Source organism: Vicugna pacos, chromosome 16, assembly GCF_048564905.1.
Source record: "Vicugna pacos chromosome 16, VicPac4, whole genome shotgun sequence".
In the NCBI taxonomy this organism is placed as follows: domain Eukaryota; kingdom Metazoa; phylum Chordata; class Mammalia; order Artiodactyla; family Camelidae; genus Vicugna; species Vicugna pacos.
In genome coordinates, this window is record NC_133002.1 from 52985493 (window position 1) to 53003632 (window position 18140).

Consider the following 18140-nt stretch of genomic DNA (forward strand, 5'->3'; position numbering starts at 1 on the left):
GCTGGGGATGATGGGGAGAGATGTGAACCAGCTGAGTAATTATTTGAAGTGTCTCATGTTAACGCTGCTTCAGACCTAGTAGTTTCTGAGAATCAAGGGGAAGGGCAAATTGTTGAGTAGATTTGCAGGCCTCCTGCCAGCATTTCCTGACTTTATTAACATTGATTTTTATTTCAAAAGATAGCTGGGCTGGGCTGTCATGCCCAAGGCTACTTTGAGGCTAAAACTATGGGACTGCTTGACTCTCTGGGGTGTCTGCTGGAGAGACTGCAAAGTCCTGAGCTGAGCTGGTCACCCTGAACTAGAACAGCACAGAAGGGAAGCTGGGGAAAGAGAAATGGTGATTCAGGCTGGGCTGGGTTTCGGGAGCAGGGGTCGGGGAGGAGGGGAAGTTTTAATCAGTGGCGCTGATGGCTGATACGTTCCAGCTACAGCAACAGTCGGGGCTGCAGCATCCAAATCGAAGGACAAGTGTGGCAAACCGACTGTAATTTCTGCAAGAGGACAAATTGCTCTTTAAAGTGTCTGCATTTACTGTTGGGCTGGGGACACGTGGCTCTCTGGTTAGCTACTCTGCCCTTGCCAGGGGCAGTGTCACAATCTGGACAGAGGGTTGTCCATGGGGGCGTCAGAGGGCGGAAAGAAAGGGCATCATGGGATCCTTCCCACTGCGGGCTTTTCTGTTTTGTTTTTGTTTGTTTTGTTTTGTTTTTTAATGGTCAAGGTAGAGCTGCCAAGAGTAGTTTATTTCTTGTTGGAAACTTTGCTTGTGTGCCTTTTGTTCCTTGGGGCCAACTGGCAGGGGCTGGCTTGGACAGGTAGCTGAAAATCTGCCCTGGTGGGGCAGCTTACACCATGGAAACTGGCAAATGTTACAAATTGGGGCTTTTTTACCCTGAAAGGGGAGCCAGTTCCACAGCACACTGGCCTGGGCTCTGACTACAGTGTGTGCTTGTGAGTGGAAAAATGGTGAACGCAGAGAGAAGTCACCTGCTCTTTTTCCCTGTTTGTGATACTCAAGGGGGAAAAGAAGGCATATTTCTAAAAATGCAGCTCAATATGGCAGCAGTAAATATCACTATATTAAAAATATATATTATACATATATGGAGGGGGAGGGGAAGGGCTGTGCACAGTAGCAGCCGAGATCATCCTGGTCTTCAGGCTAGCCGAACTTTTAAAGGAAGAGAAAGAGAAGTTCTCACAAAAATAAAGCATGAAGTAGTATAATTTTATGATTTATTATTTTTTTAGGGGGGAGGTAGTTAGGTTTATTTATTTATTTATTTTTAGAGGAGATGCTGGGGGTTGAACCCAGGACCTTGTGTGTGCTAGGTGTGTGCTCTACCCCTTGAGCTATCCCCACCTGCTAAGCATGAAGTGTTGATGGATGTTGCTTTCATCAATAAAAAGAAAACCTGTTACAAGGCCAGTGACCCTGAGGGGAGGAGTAAACACCACTTTGCTCCTTACCCTCCGCAATACCGGAGTTTTCCACAGAAATTGTCTCCTGAAACGAATGGCACTTTCATTAGACTTAAAAATATCAACATGCTTGATTGTATTTATTTATTTTTGAAACAGGAAATACATGTTCCAAAATTTTAATTCCACAAATCTTCCTTTCATTCCCTGTCCCCCAGTCCACCCACTTCCCCTCTCCAGAGAATACTGATGTTGTCAGTTTTTTTTCCCCTTATCTCCTTCCGCTTTTATTTTTATAGGTAGAGTAACAGAAAATCCATGCTGTCCTGAAATGTGCTTTATTCTCTTGCCCACAGGTTTTGGCAGTTGTTCCAATTCAGCACACAGGATATTTCTCATCACTTTTCAAGGCTGCATAGTATTCCGGTGTATGGGAATCGCAGAATTAATCTAATTCCCTTTTGGTAGAAATCTAGATTGTTTGAAATCTTTTGTTACAAGTGACGCTGTGATGTTTAACCTGTACATATGATGTTTCCCCTGTGCAGGAGGATGTCTGTACAATGAAATCCTAGGAATGTTACTGACGTGTCAAAGGTATGTATACTCGTCAGTGTTAACAGATGTTGCCAAATTGCCCTCCTCCAAGGCTAACGTCACCTCCCCTTCCCGAAAGCACCGTATGAAACTATTTTCAGGAAGCTTTGTCAACAGCGTCATTACACTTTTTGATCTTTGTCAATCTTATTTAGTAAGTGAGAAATGGTACCTTCGTGTATTTTAAATGCGCAGCTCTATCTTGTCAGGAGTGAAGCTGAGCATCTCTGCATGTGTTCAAGACTCATTTATGTTTCCTTTGCCCATGTTTGTGCTGGGTTGTTCATCTTTTACTTATTGGTTTCATACATCAAGAAAATTAGCTCTTTTTCCCTGATATGATTTGCAAATATTCCCCCCTCCCATTTTTTTTGACTTTACTTAGGGATAATCTTTTTTCATGCAAACATGTTGATTTTTATAAGGTTGAAATGACCACTCCTTTTATTCATAGCTCTGACTTCCATGTTATACTTAGAAAAGCCAGTCTCCCTTTGAAATGACAGGAATGCAAAACCAAACCAAAACAAACCATGGTTCCCTCTAGTGTCTTCTGGTTCCATTCTTGTCCATTTAAGTATCTGACATGTCGGGTTGGGGTACAGCTCACTGGTCGAGCCCCTGTTTAGCATGCATGAGATCCTGGGTTTGAGCCCCAGTACCTCCATTAACGACAACAACAAAAAAGATTATTAAAAAAAAATAAATGCCTGACATGTCTAGAATTTATTTAGTAAAGGTGTCAGGTATGGTTGTGCCCACCCCCCAGATAGCTAGCCAGTTCTCTAAAAATCATTTCTGAAACAATCCATTTTTTAAAACTTCATTGATTCAAAATGTCATCTTTTTTTCACACAATAAATTTCCATTTATCTTTGGGTCTGTTTCCGGGCTCTCCATTCTGTTTCATGTTCTGTCTAGCCATGCTTTGGTGTGATGCTGTTTGAACTTTTTAAAACTTTATAAAACACTTTAACTGCTGGGAAGTCTAGTCCCCGCCAACCCCTCCACTTACCGCTCTTTTTAAAGAGTTTTCCTCTTTTATAGTCCAACCTATGTCGTAATCTGCATGAATTTTACAATGCCAAAACCCTTTCAAAATGGAAACCTCCAAAGGGTTTAAACAGGCTTGTCAAGTAGCGTTATTATAATGCTTTCTTGCATTATTGATGAGGATAGTTGGCACTGCTGTCTAGAGAGCAGTTTTCCGTTTCAAGATGTTACCCTATGACTCAGCAATTTCATTGGTGCAGCTTATCCAGCAGAGCTATTTGCACAACTGCGTGAGGAAGTACCTTCGAGGGTGTTCACCGCAGTGTTGTTTATAACGATACAAGTGGAGCAAATACAAATGTCTGTGACAGGGGGGTGGAAGAGACGGCTCTGAATTTAGTGACATGGAAGAATGCCTAACTGCAGAACGGTTCATAGAGTGGATCTCATGAGTTTTTTGTTGTTGTTAAAAATGTCAGACATATACTTATATAGACACAAACACTTTGCTGTGCGTGAGAAGAGGTACACACTCTGTTAATGACGGGAGGCCTTGAGGGTCATGAAGAGCAACTTTGACTTCTTACTTGATGCATTTCTGTTAATTTGGCGATTAAACAACTAACACGAAGAGCTGCTTCTCTCCCTCACTCCTCCCTTTGTCTCCCTATCTAATGTCCTCTCCATCACCTTTTCAGCCTCCCCAGACCTGGCAAATAAGCTCTCTTTGTGCTTGGATGGATTATGATTGGGCGGAATGCTCCATCCTCTTGGCCTCGGCGGGTAATTCGGGCACGTCCCCATGCCCCAAGCTGTGCCAATTTAAGGATGCCTGGAGAATTTTCAGGGGCCACCAGAGAACAGTGAGTCTCTTTTTCTGGGATTCTCAGCTATCAGGACACTGTAGTGAGGAGCTGCTGGTGGCCAGAAAGCTTGCCTAGTGTTGCCACTGCCGAGGAGACAGAACTGAAAGATGAGTGACAGGGGAAAGAGGGCCCAAGGCTGCCGGGTGGCATCGTCTGAGCGCCTGGATGCAGCCATCACACCCGGACATCACAGTTATCTGAGTGGAGCAAGCCCTCTTCCCCTCGCTGCTTTGGGTGTGTTTCCATCACTTGCCCTTTGGAAGATGCAAATCTCGCTTCCGATGTGTTGCACGCTTGCCCTGTTTCTGGGAGATGCTGCCAGCACCCACTCTACACAGTCACACACATACACACCATACCGGGGAGGGGAGCCTGGCCATCTCATCTACCTCCCGGGTGCCAGGCAGGACTGAGAGATTCATTCCTTCGTGTCCACAGTTATTAGGTCAGTAGAAAACCAAAACCACTTTCCTGGTCTCACCGTCTGTGTGAGTCAACATGACAAGTCCCTTTCTCAATCATCTTCATTATCACTCAGTGCCTGATTAAACCCCTCGGTCTGCCTCCAAACCCCCAGCCTGCTGGGATAGCAGTCTTCACCTAGAGAACTTGGACAGGGACCGTCTCAAACGCCCCCACCTCCAGCACAAACATTTCCTTGACTTCCCCAAATAAAGAATAAATGGCACAAAAGCAAAACACAAGGCATGGTTTGGTTTCAACGATGACAGTGACAAAGTTCTACCCCTGCAGGGATGAGGTGAGCGTGTCAAAGAACGCAGACATTAATGCACACCTGACAGTTAAGCAAGAGCTAACCAGGAGCGCAGCAGGAGGAAAGGACAGAATTTTGTGCCACAAAGACCTGCTCCTGCCTCTTTCCAGCAGGATGACCTTGAGCTTTGGGCTTGGTGTCACTGCCATACACACAGTATCTCATATGAGCCTCCAGCCACCTGGCGACATACATACTCTTATACCAGTTTGCAAATGAGAAGACTGAAGACAGGGCTTGGCCTTAAAATAGTAGTTGAAGCCCTCTGAGCCTCAGTTTATCTACTGTGGAAAATGGGGACGCTGAGACCTACCTCGTTGTGTGTCATAAGAATTAAGTGTAGCAACATCCAACAACAGACTAGGTGTCCAAGGATGGTCGTTATTTTAAATTATTATTACTGTTTATAAAGACTAAAGATCAGGTAGATGACAAGTTTTCAAAAACGCACCTGTAGTGGGTTACTAGAAACCGCCAGGTTTGCTAGCCAGAACCACATCCCTCGGAACATGCCATAAGCAAGGGATGTCATACCGTCCCTTCAGCATCTGCATCATTTTGCTCTGCTAGACAATGCTGACTGCATGCCTTGGCATGTCTGCGAGGTCGTGGATCATCCCCGGGACCTGGGAATCCGCTGCGGCTTGTCTGCGGTCTTTCGATGTGCAAACTAAGCAGTAGCCAAGTTATCTTCGAGGCATTAGAGAAAAATGCTTCTTCAGCCCTTTGAACGTTCAGGCAGGTCTGGCCTTGGGACATAGGAGTGGGCGTCTGTTGGCGTGGGGAAGGGACGGGAATCCTGCAGCCGGCACCTCAGCTGCTCTCAGTGGGCTAAGTGGGGTCCTCTTCCTGGGAAGTGGGGCGCTGAGAGCGTGTGGAAGGTGCCCACCCGTGCCGTGTCCCTTCTGGGATCCTGAGGGCACAGCCCCCGAGGTGCGGTATTAATTGGCCAGGTGCAGGGAACACCTCTGGCAAGGAGGGGAGACAGTGACTCAGAGGGTTCAGGGAGGATCTGGAAGGTTCTCAGAGGCGTGGGCATGCCCCCACATTCCTAGTCACTGACCGTATAGCTTCGGGTCTGAAGAACCTCCTGGGTACCTAGATTTCCTTGTCTGGAGGGAACAGAAGGGATATGATTGACCCCCCCCACCGCCCCACTTGGTTTCAAGGCGTAGATACCTCCTGTATTTACGGGTTCCTTGTGGGTTGGGGTCAGGCCCTTTGGGGATAATTTTGGCACTAGATCCTGCAAATACACACACAGCAGTTACGCTCTCTGACAGCCCCTAGTGTGGGAGGCTGGGGCTGTATCAGCGAGGGGGAGTCGAGGCCCCCATTAATTCTTCTCCAAAACTAAGCATTCGTAAGGTTACCTGGCTGCAAAGCGCAGACATCTTTGACTCCCGTCCGCTCCAAATCATTTCTAAAACCTGTACTTTCACCTCCACCACCTGCAAAATTTTTCCTTTTCTTTCTGCTCCAGCTCAAACCTCAGTCTCTTACCTGGAGCCTAAAATAGCCTCTTCACTGATATTCATAACTCAGTCTTCCCCTCGCTTCTCTCCAGGCCCTGATCACTGCCAAATGATCTGGAAATCACAGCTCCAAGTATACGCCTGCCTCCTGCAAAATCTTCCACTCTGTCTCCGCTGCCCATGGAATCTGGTCTAGACTCCTGACTACATACACCAGAGCCCTTTTACTCCTTTTAGTCTTTCTCCCCATCACCCCTCTACCTAAGCGCTCGTGTTTAATGCTCCCCAACTTCCCTCCCCACCTGATGCTGTTTCTTCTCTTGGAATGACTTCTTCCACAGTTTCATCCCCAGAATTCCTTCCCAGCCTTCCCAAGTTTCCCCAGTTCCCTCCCAGGTGCCCAAGGAGCTCCCTCTTTGAAGCTTTTCCAATTCTACTACTGGATATGATCTTTCCCTCTCTCGCCAATTTGTACACACCTCCCATTTGTTCTACCGTTCCTGCTGTAGGTAACACGTGCTCAATACATATTTGTTGGATGAATGAAGGCGTTCCTTCTCTAACCCACAGCGGGTGCACAGCTCTGTAAGAAGCGCCCTCTGCCTTTCTCTGGAAAGACAGTTAGCGGCAATCACAGGCTTACCCAAGAGAAGCTGATTTGCATGCCTTTTGGATATAGTTATGTTCGCTATTATGCTAAAGTTTCCAGAAATCCTGCCTTGCCGTCCTTCCTTCTTCCTAACTGTATCATTCTCTTAAATTTCCCGGTTCTCCTGAGTCAGGACAGACCGAACTGATCGGAGGAATTAACTTCTGTCCTTTCTGCTGAAATAACCAGTCTCCCTTTGGCACCTGAGCCCGAGTTCCCTGCCAAAACCTAAGACGCTAAGCTCTCTGAAGCACAGCTATTTAAACTGCATGCCTTAGAATTTGTATTTTGCTACCTTCACTGGTTGTGAAGCCATTATGAGAAATGACATACTCGCTGCTTGCTAAGTGCTCACACTGGGGTCCCCTGGGGAGGAATTTGGTAATAGTCCACTAATTATTTTCTAATTGGTTGGCCCCCCCACCCCCACCCCCTGCTCATTTCCTGGAGCTGAGCATTCCTGGGCATTTGTAGGAGATGCTGTGCCAGGTGGAGAGGTATGAAGGGCCCCACTGCCCCATCACCAGGCTTAAGATGGATGGTCTGTGGAGGTTCATGGGGCCCTGGCCATCTGCACCCGGATCCCGAACAGCCGGAGGGAGGTGGGAATGGGGCTGTCAGGCACTCAGGCAAAAATTCTCTCGGTTGGAAACTCAGCGTTGCGGTCATTGTGCTGTAGTGTTGGGAGAGAGACGGAGCAACAGTGAAAGATTTCAGAGCCACGTGTTTTCTCCCCAACTACGCTCTACATTTCCTGAGAGCAGGAGTCTGCCTTGTATTTCTTTTGCATTTTGCTCAGCATTTGACCAAGTGCTCTGCATGCAGTAAATTCTCTATAAATAACTGATTTTTAGAGTAACTGAACACGTTTCCTGCTGCAAAACTTCCATCAGACTCCAGAACACTCGTATTACAACTTGGGGAGGGGAGGGGAAATCTCTCAAAGATAGGAGTTGCACTAGAACTCTCTCTCTGTTAGAACAGAACTCATAAAGTTATGTATCTACTTATTTATTACCTTAACCATCTTATGAATTTCCAAAAGCACTCTGCTATAAAGAAAATTATAAAAGCATTAGAGTGGGCCTCTAAGGGACTTGGCTTTCAAATTAAATCCATGCATCTGTTTGATCCATATGTTTCAATATCCTTGTCCTTGACATTGGTCTTGGAGAGAACATCTTCCCTGAGTTGTTTTTATCGTGGTGGTGATGAGTTTGGGAAAACCCTCCTCTGTCTTCTCCTGCGTCCCCTGTGAGTAAGAAGGATTCAGGTTTAGTGGGACCTGACGCCTATACAATTCGGAGGACTATTTCTAAGAAAAAGAGTATAAATTTGTGAATACAAAATTAGGCGTGAGAGCTGTTTCTTTGGAATGAGAAAAGACAGCAACAAATTACTAGTGCCTTGAAGATTTAGATCCCATTCTTCCCGAGGTTAACATAGAAATACGTCTTGATTGCAACCTGTCTCCCTTCCCTTGCTGTCTCACCTCAACCTCCCGCCACCCCCACAGCTTCCTGTACCCACTGGGGAAGCAAGAGGCCCTGGACTGAAGCTTGATCAGCTCCATGGTAAATCTGCCTCTGACAGGCAATTAGACCATTCACAGCCGAGAACTATTTACTGAGCGCCCAGTGTGAACGTCACTTTCAGGCACACTATTCTAGGGAAGCCAAGGGCTTTAGCTAAAGGACCTTCTGGACTCTCCCAGCCGGCACCCGAGTAGGAGGGCATCAGAACAGCCCTGAGTGGAAATGCTGGAGGCCAGGAAATGCATGGGCTTTTGGAAATGGTTTTTCGAGGGGACATTGTTTCTGAGACCAGTGAGCTCCTGCAGGCTGCGTGTCCTCACCACAGAATGATCTAGAACAGCCAACTCTCCCCAGATTTGGCAGACTCGTGGGCTGATCACCAAAATCCTCTGGCTTTTCATAAATAGGCACAGGATGCTGACTGACGTCTCCCCATCGCTCCGTCCCACCCATGGGCTCATGTCCCCCTTCTCTTCATCTGCCTCCCCAGCCGTTTAGCTCTGGGCGCCCGAGGCCAACGAAGTCCCCGGAAGCTGTGAGCCGAAACTACCAGCGATCTGTCAGCCCCCAAACCAGTCCCCAACCCCTCACCTCCTCAGCTCACTTGCCCTCGGGAGTCTGCCCTTCAGCCACGTCAGTGAGGTCATGGGCTACAGCTTGATTTTATGGGAAGGTGACAGGTGATGCTGTCCCTGGATCTATGAATCAGAGTCACTATTAGTGGTGAGTCTGCAAATCCAGACAGAGTGGAAGGCAGGGAGGCAGGTCCCTCACCCGGAGCCCTGGCCCTGCCACTCACAGCTGTGTGACCTAGGGCAGGTTATTTGAACTCTCTGTGCCTCTGAAAAGTAGGGGAAATACATTAGTTTTAGTGAGGATTAAATAAATTCATAGTTGTTTAGTGAGTTCTCACTATGATTTCTGAGATTCCGTTAACAGAGAGGCTGCTGGGCCTGAGGCAGGTGGGGAAGGAGGGCTGTGCGGGATGATTTATGATGGCTGCGGAACCTCCCAGGTACCCGGTTCTGTGTGCTAGGATGAGAGCAAGCGCTCCACGCTGTGCTCCCTGGGACGGCCCCCGCGGCAGGCTGGGGAGCAGGCTGAGACACCCACATCCTAATCCTGGAGCCTGTCAGTGTTTCCTTATGTGCCCAAAGGGACTTGCAGAAGTGACAGTTAGGGATGTGGAGACGGGGTGATGATCCCGGATGATCTGGGTGGCTCTGAGCGTGATTGCAAATACCCTCCCAAGACAGACACATGGGGGAGAAGGCAAAGAGCAGAGGAGGAGGCGATGTGACCCCAGAGGCCGACACTGGAGTGAAGTTTCCTGGAGCCACCGGAGGCTGGAAGAAGCAAGAAATGGATTTTCTCCTAGAGCCTATGCGGGCAGCAGGGCCATGTGTATACCTTGATATTGGACTTCTGCCCTCCGGAAACATCAGAGGATAAATTTCTGTGCTGTTCAGCCACCCAGGGCTGTGATGGCAGTTCAGGGAAACACATCCAAGCAGCCATCAGCAGCTACAGCTGACGGAGCCGACGGGAACCCCCAGGCTCGGAGTGGTTCTGGGCACTGCTGCTCCTGAGAACAAATCCAAGGGGCGCCCCGCTACTTCCCCACGCCCAGGAGCTGTCACTGCGGGGAGTGGTTGCCAAGTTGGAGAGAGGCTATTGCTTCTCCGCCCATCCCAAGTTCCGGAACGTGGCTGCCTCCTGAACCCTTTGAATGGACCCGGCCGGCCAATGAGACAAGCTCCGGGGAAACCACAGGAGCCCTGGGACAGGCCACAACAGAGCCTCCTCTCTGGCTGTCTGGCCCCCTCCTCACACCTGCGTTCAGCTTTGGCCTAAGAGAACGAGCCAGATGCCTATGGCAGGTAAGAATCCTAGTTCCAGGGGCTGGGACTATGATCTCAGTGACAAACTTGCATCTGCACCCTCACGACAACCTCCAGACCTATGACCGGAGATGAAGTAGACTGACCCCCTGGAGAAGATGGCAAGGATAGAGATCCCCGGACTCGAGGCAGGGAACTAGCAGGGGCCTTCTGGCTGGGCTGCATTTCCCAGACTGTGGTCCTGGGCACCGAACGAAGCACCAGCATCACTGACAAACATCACTTGCCCCACACGAATAAAACTGGGAAGAGTGGCAAACTCTCACCTCTCTGGGGAAGTCACAGTCACCATAAAGGCAGCGAAGGCTCTGAGAAGTCCTGCAGTCAGGACTCTGGTTCAGAGAGCACTTCCTAAACGCTTCCTTTACGTAGCACATGTCAATGTCCGCTGGGCTCTGTGTGACACACAGGGCATTTTGGGAAACGTTAAATATTAACCCTGGACCCTCAACCTCATCACGATGTGATGGTCACAGAGCCGAGGTCCCACAGCTGCAGGCTATTTTTTTTTTTCCGTAGGACACTGCCTCCATGGTGTAGACCAGAGGTTCTCAACTCGGGGGCAATTTTACCCACTGGGGTGGCAATATTTAGACACTTTTGCATCATAGGTGGTGGTGGGGGCTGCTAAGGGGTGCTGCTAAAAATCCTTTAATGCACAAGAGAGCCTGGTGCTGCAGAAAACTATCTGCCCCAAATGTCAGGAGCGCGGAGGTTGAGAGACCCTGGGCTGGAGCCACAGAATCTCGAGCAAATAAAGCACTTACTCCTCCGATAATGACCTGAAAATTGCTATGAAGGATCCTGGACTCTGTGCAATTTAATATTTCCTATAAGACAGCATAAAGCAGGGTCTCCAACACTCCTCCTATATCTTCTGCACAGCAAAAAAATTTTAATATTTAATTGTTAAAAAACCCCAAACTTACAGTTACCAAAGGGGAAAGAGGGGGGAGGGATAAATTGGGAATCCGGGATTAAAAGCTGCACACTACTATATATAAAATAGATAAACAACAAGGACCTACTGTACAGCACAGGGAACTACATTCAGTGTCTTATAATAACCTATAATGGAAAAGAATCTGAAAAAGAATTTGTATATGCAACTGAACCACTTTGCTGTACACCTGAAACACTGTAAATCCACTGTATTTCAATTAAAAAAAGGAAAAAGAAAAGGAGGAGCCTTAAAAATGCACACGCTGGGGCCTCTAATACATAAAGCTTGACCAGAATATACTTCTTTTCAAAAGAGTGTGAACTTGACCTTACCGCCCATAGTGCGTGCATGGACATCTGAAGGAGGGACGGCTCTGAGTGTAGGGTTAGGCTGGGGGCACACATTTTCATGGTTCTCAGGCAAATTTCCTTGCGCCTTCCCTACAGATTAAATTCTTCCAGGTCCTTGGCCTGTGTGCTCATGCTAATTTGCCTGGTATAATTTTTCCATCTGATTTACACACTGAGAGGGTAATTGCAGATCTTGGCATCTTTTTCCTCCTCGGTGTAAGCAGTCACCCGTGGGGTAGGATAATTTATTGAGATATTAATGTGCTTTCCGTTCTTGCGGAATCTTACCCACCCCCATTCTAAGGAGGTGGCCGGACTCTGCGTTTCCTTGTCTTCGAGGGTGCTGGTGACCCAGGACCAGGCAGACCCTTAGACAGGTTTCCCCACCCCTTCTCTGGCTTTTAAACATTTTTTATTTTTGGAGAGCCTCAGCTCAGTGAAGGGAGAGGCTAGCTGGTGGGGTGGGGGTTGGGGGCTGGACGGAGAGTAGGGAGTGTGGACACAAGACACACTTTGGGGAAGCGTGCAGATCCTCCAAGATTATGAAAGGAGAGCTGGCTTGGGTGGTGGGTCTGGCCTGTTTCCTGGAGGTGACCTGCGGTGGTGGGAAATGGCTCTGTGCTGTGCCCAAAAAGACACATTTCAGGCACCAGGAACCCCCCTCAGCAAACAATCCTGCACTTGAAGTTGGCGCAGAAATGACACTGCCACCCTTCTGCACAAGACCGGGTGACGGAACACGGACTAGAGGGTCTTCCTCAAATGCTCTGCCACCTAAGACCCTAAGGGCATTCCCCCGCCACCAGGGGGCTTGGAGTCCCATTTGATTCTAGAAAAAGAAACCATTGTTACATTTCTCTCACACTTGGCTTGTGGAGGAGAACCAGGCTCTGGAGAGTAACAGTTTGATCCTGAGATTCCTGTGGTTCAACACAACAAAGGTTTATTTCTCACACCTGCGACTAGTCTGATGATGGTCACCAGGGATTCTGCTCCACCGAGTGACTCAGGGATCGGCTTGATGGACACACCAGGAGCCCAGCACGTGGCCTTCATAGTCAGCAGGGCCAGAAAAGAGAGGAACTGGAAGGTTAAGGACTGGGCTCCCAAATGCTCTGGCCAGGAAGTGATGTATACCATTTGAACTGACCTACCACGGGCTGGAACGAGGCATGTGGTCCCACCTCACTGCAAAGGGGCCGGGACACACGGGGGGGAACATCTGGACTTTGGTGCCTCTGCCACAGCCTTTGTGGTGCTTACTTAATGGCGGATGCACCCTTTTATTTAGTACTATTAATGTTTGCATTTTGGTAGAGCTCATTGCTAATCGTTTTGGAGGGGGCTACTTTCACTGTATTGTCTTGCTCCAGTCCCCTCAAGCCCAGTCTCCAGAGGAGGAAATGAAGGTCCGCACAGGGTAAGCAGCAACATGGTAAGTGGGAAAAGAGGAATGAACAGCCAGGGTTTCTCACCCGCGCCTTTTCTGCTCGTCCACAGAGGCTGCGGAGACAGTGATGCTTTGGCAAGGATTTATGTAGAATGCTGATGGCAGCTCCTTAAAGATGAGCGTGGTGGTTGGGGTGGTGGACACACTGAACCTGCTTATCTGTCTTTCCGCTGAGAAAGTAGTAACTGTACCAAGATTTTAGTGAGATTTAGCCAAGAATCAGCTGATTTCCCAACACAAACCCCTTTCTTTCTGGTTGAAATATAATCACTTCCTCCTCTTGGAGCTGGTTTCATGCTATGTTGCAACTGACCGCTTGTGTTCACTCTGGGTTGAGCTGGGTCCCCAGCGCCATCCTGACCTCACAGAGTCACAGCCCTGGGTCTGCGGTAGAGGAAGACCCAGAGACAAGGCTTCTGAGCTGGCACGGACAGAATGAGAGGGGACCAGCATGAGAAGGGGCACAGCAGGGACCATGCCAGGTGTGGGAGCCATGTGGACCTCTGTCCTTGTGAACAAAAATCAGGTTGAAGAGGAACCAGTGACCCCAACTGGGTCCATAGGTCTGAATAACAGCCAGCCCTCACCTAGCACTTAAGGTGGCCCCAGGCCCTGTTTAAGCGCTTTGAAATTGTAACTCTGAGTCGCAGCAACTCCTGATAAGGCCAGTGTTATGGTTACTACCTCCATCTACAGGTAAGTGGACCCGATAAAGGCAGCACAAGTGAACTGTCCAAGGCCGCACTGCTAAGAAGGGGCAGAGAGATTCTGCAATAATGTTTTTTGCCCCCTGACTATAAAAACAAAGAAAAACTTTTTTAGTATAAAAATAAAAAACAGGTCGATGATGCATAAGAATGGATGAACTGGGCTATTTTGAAAGCTTTTGATGTTTATCGCCAACTTCCTCCCACAAAGACCATGGCGGTCTCTCGTTCTACAGCAGCGTGTTGGAAGCAATTCTGCGTTGCCTACCTCTGGGCCTTGAAGGGCTGGGACTTCAGAAGAACTGCCCACCAAGCCTCCTGCACTCAAATTGCATCTCAGATTTGTTTCCAGGACCTGATCTAAGACTTGAGGCAAAGTTAATGTCGAGGTTGAATCTCTGCCTTTGAAATCCAGTTTCTTGGGCAACCTAGCTTGTCTGAGCCTCAACCCTCATCAGAAGATGGGGATAGTAGTAGTATCCCTCTTATGGGGTTGTTCTGAGGGTTAAATGAGATGGTACGTGGAGTGGTCAGCCCTGTGCCTCGCGCAGAGTGAGGGCAGGTGTCAGCCCTCCTCAACGCACCCAATTCACCAGGGGCACGGCCGGAGGGAGAGGTCTCCAGTGAGCGGAGATCAGCCTGTTTAACCGGCCTCATAAATGCCTGGTGAGAAGAAGAGAAAAAGAAGAGGAGTACTCCTGTCAGGTCGCTGAGGAACGTTAGCTGCCTGGTTTTCCCTCAGAAGTGTGTGGGGGTGTGTGTGTGTGTGAGTGTGCATGTGTGTGTGTGGGGGGTGTGTGGGTGTATGGGGGCGGACATCATTTCTGAAATAGGTAGACTCACTGTAGACCGGCCCATTTCTGTGTTTCCTCCTTGTCTGCGAGCACCAGGTATCTGATGTCAGAGTGACTGCAGGGAGAGCAATACACGGATTTTCTCTCTGGAAGCACCAGCCGTGGCTAAGGCTAAGCAGGGCAGGGGCTGGGCGGGAAGCGTTGCTGTTTTTCCCTGGCGTCTGGGAACCACAAAAGCTGTTTCCTCTCCTCCTCCAGTTCCTCCTCCTCCTCCACCCAAGCAAGCATCAAACATTAGTGAATAAAGCTGGCTATCGATGGGTTATCAAATAACCCAAATGTAACATACAAGAGTAATCAGCTAGTGTTCCTTTACCTACTGGTGACTCAGTGCTGTGTGAACCAGGCGCCCTGCTCCGTGTGTTACACACCTGACCTCACTCTGCCCTCCTGATACCCCTTGGAGCAGGTTTTACAGCCCACTTTACAGAGCAGGAAACTGAGGCTGGAGGAAACGAGCCTCAGATCTCCCAATGCTATGTGGCAGAGTCAGGACTGAAACCTAGAACTGCCTCACTTCAGAGCCTCTGAAGTACATCCATTCATTCACTGACCAAACATTTACTAAGCACCGGCTATGGACAAGCAGTATCTTAGATACGGGGGTTACCTTGCCAAAGAAGCAAACACGCTTCCATCTTTCTGTTTGTTTCTCGTGGCGGCCCTAACAAATGACCTCAGCCTTGGTGGCTTTACAGAAATGTGTGCTCGGAGATCTGGAGTCCGTGAGTTTGAAATCGTGGTGTCAGCAAGGCTGTGCCCCTTCCGGGGGCTCCCGGGGAGAATCCATTCCTCGCTTCTTCCAGCTCTGGTGGCTGCTGGCGTTCCTCGGCTTGCGGCCCCCGACTCCAACCTCTGCCTTCTTGGTCACAATGTCCCCTCCTTTTCTGTCTGTGCCTAACTTCGCTTTGCTTTTCTCTTACAAGGACACTTGTCACCGGGTGTAGGGCCCACCCAGATAATCCAGCATGATCTCCTCAACTCAAGATTCTTAACCCAATTACATCTGCAGAGACATTTTTTCCAAGGAAGATCACGGCGACGTGTTCTGGGGATCGGGACGTGGCCATATCCATTCGATTCAATACATCATTAAAAAGCTTACAATCTCGCGAGGGTATACGCTAAGAATATTAACAAATAAGAAGGCACTAAGGTGCTAAGGGCCTTGATGGAAATAAAATGGGAGTTGGTAAAAGAGTGTTTGGGATCCGTTTAGGTTGGTGAGACAGGAAAGACCTCTCTGAGTGCACAGGTTTGCAGGCTGACCCAAAGGACAAGAAAGAGTGAGCTGATCACGTCCAGTGGGGCTCAGTGTTCTGGCCCAACTGCTTGTTTATTTATACTGTAATGAGTAAATATCATTTTGGGGTGACTTGGGCACAGCACCCCCTGCTGTGCCCAGGAGAGTGAGGAAGAAGCATTTTCATACATGCAGATAAAGTGGTTTCAACATCACAAATTACAAGTAGCCTAAACAGACCGTTAGCTCTGTTACTGCCAAAAACACGGATGCAGATCAATTGCTATAAATCCAAGTGCATCAGTTTTGGCCGACCTCCCCAGACCTTTCAGTGGATTTACAGCTAATAACAGAAGAGAACGCCACCTCATTCAGTTACCTGGGGTGTACATTTTGCAAGGAGTTTAACCCGGAGGGGCCACGGGTAAGTTACACTGCTCAAATCTGGCATCCAATGGTTGCTTTACTGATAGCTTTTTAATACCTACGGTGGCATTTACCTGTCATCTATTGTAATATTTTTTTCCAGCCAAACATTTCGCAGTCACATTCCGCAGCATATGGCTTTGATGTATCGATTACCCCTCGGCTCGACTGTCATAGCAGATCCCAAAGAATCGTCTGAGGAGAATCAGGCTGCCCTCGGCCCTTTGGCCCCTCTCTGGGCAGAGGTCCGTGGCTTGAGTTCACTTGCCTGTCCTGTTTGAGTCCACGACCTTCATAAAGAGCCTTTGTTCCTACCTCCAGGTTCAGCTAATTACCAGATCTCTTTCTCCGTCTTGAATGATGACCTTGATGATACATTCCAGGCATTGCCAGGCGTTTCCTCCTAAACACCCTGCCACTCTACGTCCACCAGAAGCTCTAGCAGGGAAAGCAAGATCTGTGATGTCAACCATAAAACACTCTTTTATGCCAATCCTTTGTGGAAACGGTAAAAACAATCTTTTTTAAAAAAACAAAAATAAAACGGTAACTACATGGCCTTTGTATTGATAATAAGACATGACTGTCGTGGGCTGCATGGTCCTCCCCCAAAAGATATGTCCCTGACCTCGTCTCTAAAACCTGTGAGTGTGACCTTATGGGGGGAAAAGAGTGTGTGCAGAGGGATTTAGAGCCCTCATCACTTGCACTCAATAGACTCCAATGGCCCCGGTTATAAAACCCCTGCAATGAAACGCTGGTTAATAAGGGGCTTGAGCTGACCGTGAAGTGGTCAATGGAGCTTTCTCCAGGATCTCTGAGTGCTTGGAGGGGCAGAGAACGCATAAATGAGCGGCTGCCGGTTGTGCAGAATCCTTAACTCAGAAAACACGTGCGTGCAGATGACTACACTTTCCCTACAGGATTTGTCACTATTCAGCCACTGAAGAAAATGCATCAGAAACATAAAAATCCCGTTTATACTGATGAAACTGAGACTCGGTGGGACACTTCAATTGGCCAGGAGAGACCACACAGACCCCATTTTGGTGAGCCCCATCAAAAATATTTACCCATGACCTACAGAGTTTGACCCAGGTGCAGACAGGTGAAGGCCAGTATGATCTCTGAGAGCTGAACTTGACTTCCCAGGGCTGAACAGCTCTGATTTTTCTTCTGCTAGCAGAGCAGAGCTCTTTTCTAGACATTCTACCTCTCCCAAGTTTTCTAAAATCCCATCTCTTCCCCGGCCACCTTGGTTTTTTTTTGGGGGGGGGGCGGGGGAGGGGAAGAATTAGGTTTATTTATTTATTTAAATGGAGGCACTGGGGATTGAACCCAGGACCTCGTGCATGCTAAGCACGCCCTCTACCGCTGAGCTACCCGCTCCCTGCCCCAGGCCGCCTTGTTTTTTTTGTGGTTCAGCTTCTCAGTTCATGTGCCCCTTGTGCCAACAGCTCCCTAAGTTTCTCTTTTACTTTCCATATTTTGCTGAACTTTATTTCAGGTTCTTGGCTTCTTAGGAACCACAGTCCTCCACTATTTACTATTCCCAGATTTATCTGGTTTATTACTAGAGAATCCAATAAAATAGGCCCTTTTCTGGTTCTTCACTTTGCCTCTTGCCCAAGCCAAATTACGCTGGCTGCCTCCAGTTCCTGGCCCTCCAAGGTCAGCCTCCAGGGGTTGAGCGTCCTGGATGCTGGCATCGCCCAGGCACTCAAGCTTGGTTCTGTTCTGATTTCGCATTGCAGCCATGGGACATCCTGCCAAGTGACAGGCCATAAAAAGAACCAAGCCCCCCCCTCTTTTTTTCCCATACTGTGGGTTTCATAAGGCATATACGTGTGTGCCTGCCCATAATAACAGGTACACAGATGCCATTACTCCGAGGAACTTCTGCTCCACTGAAGCTGTCTAGGATGGCATCCTCATTTGGCTTTTGGCCACG

The 18140-nt window shown here is 48.5% G+C and overlaps 1 protein-coding gene and 1 long non-coding RNA gene across 2 annotated transcripts in view; one reads left to right on the forward strand and one right to left on the reverse strand.

Moving 5' to 3' along the window:
* FAM20A (FAM20A golgi associated secretory pathway pseudokinase) overlaps window positions 1-18140 on the reverse strand; it is a 40416-nt gene that overhangs the window by 15100 nt on the left and 7176 nt on the right. The gene's annotated exons all lie outside the window — the stretch shown is intronic.
* Window positions 1982-16744, forward strand: LOC140686187 (uncharacterized). Its single transcript, XR_012059801.1, has 2 exons — window positions 1982-2022; window positions 16293-16744. It is a non-coding gene; the product is annotated as an uncharacterized lncRNA (long non-coding RNA).